The sequence below is a fragment of the Cryptomeria japonica genome, unplaced genomic scaffold (assembly GCF_030272615.1).
Source record: "Cryptomeria japonica unplaced genomic scaffold, Sugi_1.0 HiC_scaffold_80, whole genome shotgun sequence".
NCBI lineage: Eukaryota > Viridiplantae > Streptophyta > Pinopsida > Cupressales > Cupressaceae > Cryptomeria > Cryptomeria japonica.
The window spans coordinates 230,001-236,043 of NW_026728902.1; the positions used below are offsets into that span (position 1 = coordinate 230,001).

Genomic DNA, 6,043 nt, shown 5'->3' on the forward strand with positions numbered 1-6,043 from the left:
ACGCTGGTATGATCGCACCCGTTATGAGCTTGTCGCAGTGTGTACTTAGCAAACCGCGACCCACGTGCGAATCCACCCCGGCCACCCACCCCCGTCGAGGTGCACACCCTCCCTCGCGAAGTGCGCCCCGTTCGCCAAGTGTGAGCCCTGCCCGGGTGCGCGCACCTTGCTAGGGCGTCGGGTGTGCACCCGGCCCGGCCTACGTGCGTGCACCTGGACGGGGCGTCGTGTGCGTGCAGTGTCCCGTCTGCAACGCGGTGCCCACACACCACCTCGGGCGCAACGACCTGCGCTCACATGTGGGCCGAGTGCACCTTGGTGCATGTTCGGGGCGCCTCGGGTGCACGCTCGATCTTGCCCCGGTGCACCAAGGCGCTCGGTTTGCCCCGGGTGCGCACTTGGTGCAAGGTGGGCACCCAAAATAGGGATCAAGCACCAAAACACAAGTTTCGGGATGCAAAATGGGACCCAAGGACCACAAATGCGTTCCAAGACCCATGATGGGTCCACGAGAACAAAAATGTGTTCCGAGACTTAATAAACAAATATTGGGTTTTAGGAGAAGAAACATGCTCTGATGCCCAAAACGAGAATCGACCCCGAAAAGGCCACAGGCCAAAAGTGGGATGCGAGACAAAAAAAAATGGGACCCGAGGACCAAAATTGGGTTCCCAGGTCGAAGACAGGGCAACCGGACAAGAAACGACCTCTAAGGCTCGAAATGAGTCCCGACGACTAAAACTTGACAAGAAGCACCCATCAGGCACCCAACTCGACACCCATGGGATGCCGACCCACCCGGGCTTCCACCTAGCACACCTTGGCACCCACCCACCCTCGCACCCAACCTCGCACCCAACTTAGCACCTTTGAACCCACATTGGCACTCACCCTGACCCTGGCACCTTGGAACCCACATTGGCACTCACCTTGACCCTGGCACCCACCTTTGCACTCACCTTGGGACCCACCCTGGCTCCCACCTCGGCACCCACCCAGACACCCACCTTGGTTCCTTGGCACCCACCTTGGATCCTTGGCACCCACCCCGACACCCACCTTGGCACGCAACTTGGCTACTTGCCACCCACCTTGGCTCCTTGACGCCCACCCCGACAACCACCCCGTGACCTACCCTGGCTAGGGTTGGTGCACACCCACCCTGGTGCCCACCTTGGCACCCACCCCATGACCCACCTTGGCACGCACCTTAGTACCCACCCCGTTACCCACCCTAGGACCCACCCCGTGACCCACCTTGGCCAGGGTGGGTGCCTTGGTGCGCACAACTTGCCTGGGCTGCACACCAGGGCGGGCTCAAGATGGCACCCGCGTTCCGTTTTTTTCACTATCTTTCAAAACGGAAATTTTAAAATCTCGTTTTTTTTTTTTTTTTGCCTTTTCTGGAAATTAGTGAAGGCAGCGCATCAAAGGTGCGCAATGCTGGTGCGAACCCGGGAGCGCTCCGATGTGTGCTCCAAGGTGCGGCGTGCACGAAGTCCGAGCCCGGCTTGCCCCGGGTGCGCACCTCGCGTGCACCTTCGCCGGGGTGAGCACCTTGGCTGGGTTGCGCGCCCTGGTGCGCACCAAGGAGCGCTCTGAAGTGTGCTCCAAGGTGCGGCGTGCACGAAGTCGGAGCTCGGTTTGCCCCGGGTGTGCACCTCGGGTGCGCACCTCGCGTGCACCTTCGCTGCGGTGGGCACCTTGGCTGGGTTGCGCGCCTTGGTGGGCACCATGCAGTGCACGAAGTCGGAGCCCGGTTTGCCCCGGGCGCGCACCTCCGCCAGGGTGGGCACCTTGGTGCGCACAACTTGCCTGGGCTGCGCACCAGGAAGGGCTCAAGATGGCACCCGCGTTCCGTTTTTTTCACTATCTTTCAGAACGGAAATTTTAAAATATCGTTTTTTTTTGCCTTTTCTGGAAATTAGTGAAGGCAGCGCATCAAAGGTGCGCAACGCTGGTGCGAACCTGGGAGCGCTCCGATGTGTGCTCCAAGGTGCGGCGTGCACGAAGTCGGAGCCCGGTTTGCCCCGGGTGCGCCCTGGTGGGCACCATGGTGCGCACCAAGGAGCGCTCCGAAGTGTGCTCCAAGGTGCGGCCTGCACGAAGTCGGAGCCCGGTTTGCCCCGGGCGTGCACCGCGGGTGGGCACCTTGGTGCGCATGCCTTGCCTGGGCTGCGCACCAGGGCGGGCTCAAGATGGCACCCGCGTTCCGTTTTTTTCACTATCTTTCAAAACGGAAATTTTAAAATCTCATTTTTTTTTGCCTTTTCTGGAAATTAGTGAAGGCAGCGCATCAAAGGTGCGCACCTCGCTGCCCACCACGGTGCGCAACGCCGGTGGGCACCCGGGAGTGCTTCGAAGTGTGCTCCAAGGTGCTGCGTGCACGTTGTCGGAGCCCGGTTTGCCCCGGGTGCGCACCTCGCGTGCACCTTCGTCGGGGTGGGCACCTTGGCTGGGTTTGCCCCGGCTGCGCTCCGAAGCGGGGTTATTGGAGCGCCGCCTCTTTTTTTGTCGGAGCGTTTGGTGGGGTTTCTCGCATTGGCTCTTCCCAGGCCCGGTTGCCACCCTGGCGCGCACGAAGTCGGAAGTAGGGTTAATTGCCCGGGTGCGCACCTTTGCCAGGGTGGGCACCTTACCTGGGCTGTGCACCAGGGCGGGCTCAAGATGGCACCCGCGTTCCGTTTTTTTCACTATCTTTCAAAACGGAAATTTTAAAATCTCCTCTTTTTTTTGCCTTTTCTGGAAATTAGTGAAGGCAGCGCATCAAAGGTGCGCACCTCGCTGCCCACCTTGGTGTGCTCTGAGGTGCGCACCCGGGAGCGCTACGAAGTGTGCTCCAAGGTGCGGCGTGCACGTTGTCGGAGCCCGGTTTGCCCCGGGTGCGCACCTCGCCTGCACCTTGGCCGGGGTGGGCACCCTCGCTGGGTTTGCCCAGGGTGCGCTCCGAAGCGGGGTTACTGGAGCGCCCCCTCTTTTTTTGTCAGAGCGTTTGGTGGGGTTTCTCGCATTGGCTCTTCCCAGGCCCGGTTGTTGGGTGCGCTCCCACCCTGGCGCGCGCGAAGTTGGAAGTTGGGTTAATTGCCCGGGCGCGCACCTTCGCCAGGGTGGGCACCTTGGTGCGCACACCTTGGCTGGGCTGCGCACCAGGGCGGGCTCAAGATGGCACCAGCATTCCCTTTTTCTCACTATCTTTCAAAACGGAAATTTTAAAATCTCGTTTTCTTTTGCCTTTTATGGAAATTAGTGAAGGCATCGCATCAAAGGTGCGCACCTCGCTGCCCACCTTGGTGTGCTCCGAGGTGCCCACCACGGTGCGCTCCGAGGTGCCCACCACGGTGCGCAACGCCGGTGCGAACCCGGGAGCGCCCCGATGTGTGCTCCAAGGTGCGGCGTGCACGAAGCCGGACCCCGGTTTGCCCCGGGTGCGCACCTCGCGTGCACCTTGGTGCGCACACCTTGGCTGGGTTGCGCGGCCTGGTGGGCACCATGGTGCGCACCAAGGAGCGCTCCGAAGTGTGCTCCAAGGTGCGGCGTGCACGAAGTCCTAGCCCGGTTTGCCCCGGGTGCGCACCTTCGCCGCGGTGGGCACCATGGCGTGCACGAAGTCGGAGCCCGGTTTGCCCCGGGTGCGCACCTCGCGTGCACCTTCGCCGGGGTGGGCACCTCGGCTGGGTTGCGCGCCCTGGTGCGCACCAAGGAGCGCTCCGAAGTGTGCTCCAAGGTGCGGCGTGCACGAAGTCGGAGCCCGGTTTGCCCCGGGTGCGCACCTTCGCCGCGGTGGGCACCCTGGTGCGCACCATGGCGTGCACGAAGTCGGAGCCCGGTTTGCCCCGGGTGCGCACCTCGCGTGCACCTTCGGCGGGGTTGCGCGCCCTGGTGCGCACCAAGGAGCGCTCCGAAGTGTGCTCCAAGGTGCGGCGTGCACGAAGTCGGAGCCCGGTTTGCCCCGGGTGCGCACCTCGCGTGCACCTTCGGCGGGGTTGCGCGCCCTGGTGGGCACCATGGTGCGCACCAAGGAGCGCTCCGAAGTGTGCTCCAAGGTGCGGCGTGCACGAAGTCGGAGCCCGGTTTGCCCCGGGTGCGCACCTCGCGTGCACCTTCGCCGCGGTGGGCACCATGGCGTGCACGAAGTCGGAGCCCGGTTTGCCCCGGGTGCGCACCTCGCGTGCACCTTCGCCGGGGTGGGCACCTCGGCTGGGTTGCGCGCCCTGGTGCGCACCAAGGAGCGCTCCGAAGTGTGCTCCAAGGTGCGGCGTGCACGAAGTCGGAGCCCGGTTTGCCCCGGGTGCGCACCTCGCGTGCACCTTCGCCGCGGTGGGCACCATGGCGTGCACGAAGTCGGAGCCCGGTTTGCCCCGGGTGCGCACCCCGCGTGCACCTTCGCCGGGGTGGGCACCTCGGCTGGGTTGCGCGCCCTGGTGCGCACCAAGGAGCGCTCCGAAGTGTGCTCCAAGGTGCGGCGTGCACGAAGTCGGAGCCCGGTTTGCCCCGGGTGCGCACCTCGCGTGCACCTTCGCCGCGGTGGGCACCTTGGCTGGGTTGGGCACCATTGAGCGCTCCGAAGTGTGCTCCAAGGTGCGCACCATGGCCCTCCAAGGTGCGCAGCATGGCGTGCACGAAGTCGGAGCCCGGTTTGCCCCGGGTGCGCACCTCGCGTGCACCTTCGCCAGGGTGGGCACCTCGGTGCGCACACCTTCTCAATGTTTTCTTGCCTTTTCTGGAAATTGGTGAAGGCAGCGCATCAAAGGTGCGCACCTCGGTGTGCTCCGAGGTGCGAACCCGAGAGCGCTCCGAGGTGCCCACGAAGTCGAAAGTCGGGTTAATTGCATTGTTTTCCCCGGGTGCGCTCCGAGGTGCGCAACATCGGTGCGCACCAAGGAGGGCTCCGAAGTGTGCTCCAAGGTGCGCACGATTCGGAGCTCGGTTTGCCCGGGGTGCGCACACCTTGGCTGGGTTGCGCACCCTTTGTGCGCTCCAAGGTGCGCACGAAGTCGGAGCTCGGTTTGCCCCGGGTGCGCACCTTCGCCAGGGTGCGCACGCCTTGGCTGGGCTGCGCACCTTGGTGGGCGCCATGGTGCGCACCTTTCGTGCGCTCCAAGGTGCGCACGAAGTCGGAGCTCGGTTTGCCCTGGGTGCGCACCTTGGTGGGCGCCATGGTGCACTCCGAGGTGCCCAAGATTGGTGCGCACCAAGGAGCGCTCCGAAGTGCGCTCCAAGGTGCGCAGGTGCGCGCGAAGTCGAAAGTTGGGTTAATTGTCCGGTTTGCCTCGGGTGCGCACCTTGCGTGCACCTTCGCCAGGGTGGGCGCCTTGGTGCGCACACCTTGGCTGGGCTGCGCACCCGGGCGCGCACACCTTGGCACCCGCGTTTCCTTCATTTTAAATTTTTTTTTTTTACAATCTCTCAAGTGGGAAATTCTATAATCTCAACTTTTTTTGCCTTTTCAGGAAACTTTTGAATGGAGCGCATCATTGGTGCGCTCCGAAGTGTGCTCCAAGGTGCGCACCTCTGGTGTGCTCCAAAGCTCTCTCCAGCTGCGTGCACCTGCCCCGGCCGCGCACCCGGCCCCGCCCAGCTTCGCTCACCTGTCCCGGGCGTCTGGTGCGGAACCTTAGAGTAAGAAACATCACCGTGCACCTTGGCCAACGTGCGCGACTCGACCGAGCGCGCACTGGCCGAGGTGCACACCGATTTCACCTGGGTGCGCGCGCAGCACCTCGGGCGCACCGGGGTGCGCGCACAACGCCCGGGTTGCACCGTGGCCTGTGTGCTCGGGGCGCCTCGGGTGCGCGCTCGGTGTCGCCCCCCGCGCGCGCGGTAGTGCGGGCAGCGCACCCCGGCCCGGCCCGGCCCCGACGAGAACGCAAACGGGCAAAAGGTTTATTCAAATAGCATTGCGACGCCCGGCGAAAAACTAAGAAAGGGTGCAACACCGGGACTTCCCGGGAGGTCACCCATCCCAGTACTACTCCGGCCCAAGCGCGCTTAACTGCGGAGTTCTGATGGGATCCGGTGCACTAACGCTGGTATGATCGCACCC

At 63.7% G+C, this 6,043-nt stretch overlaps 2 non-coding genes across 2 annotated transcripts in view; both read right to left on the minus strand.

Moving 5' to 3' along the window:
• The window catches only part of LOC131864232 (5S ribosomal RNA), a 119-nt gene extending 99 nt beyond the window's left edge, over positions 1-20 (minus strand). Inside the window, exon 1 of the ribosomal RNA XR_009363071.1 lies at positions 1-20. This exon is cut by the window's left edge and continues 99 nt beyond it. This is a non-coding gene — a ribosomal RNA (5S ribosomal RNA).
• A 5,904-nt stretch (positions 21-5,924) lies between these two features.
• LOC131864233 (5S ribosomal RNA) lies at positions 5,925-6,043 on the minus strand. Its single transcript, XR_009363072.1, has one exon. It is a non-coding gene; the product is annotated as a 5S ribosomal RNA (ribosomal RNA).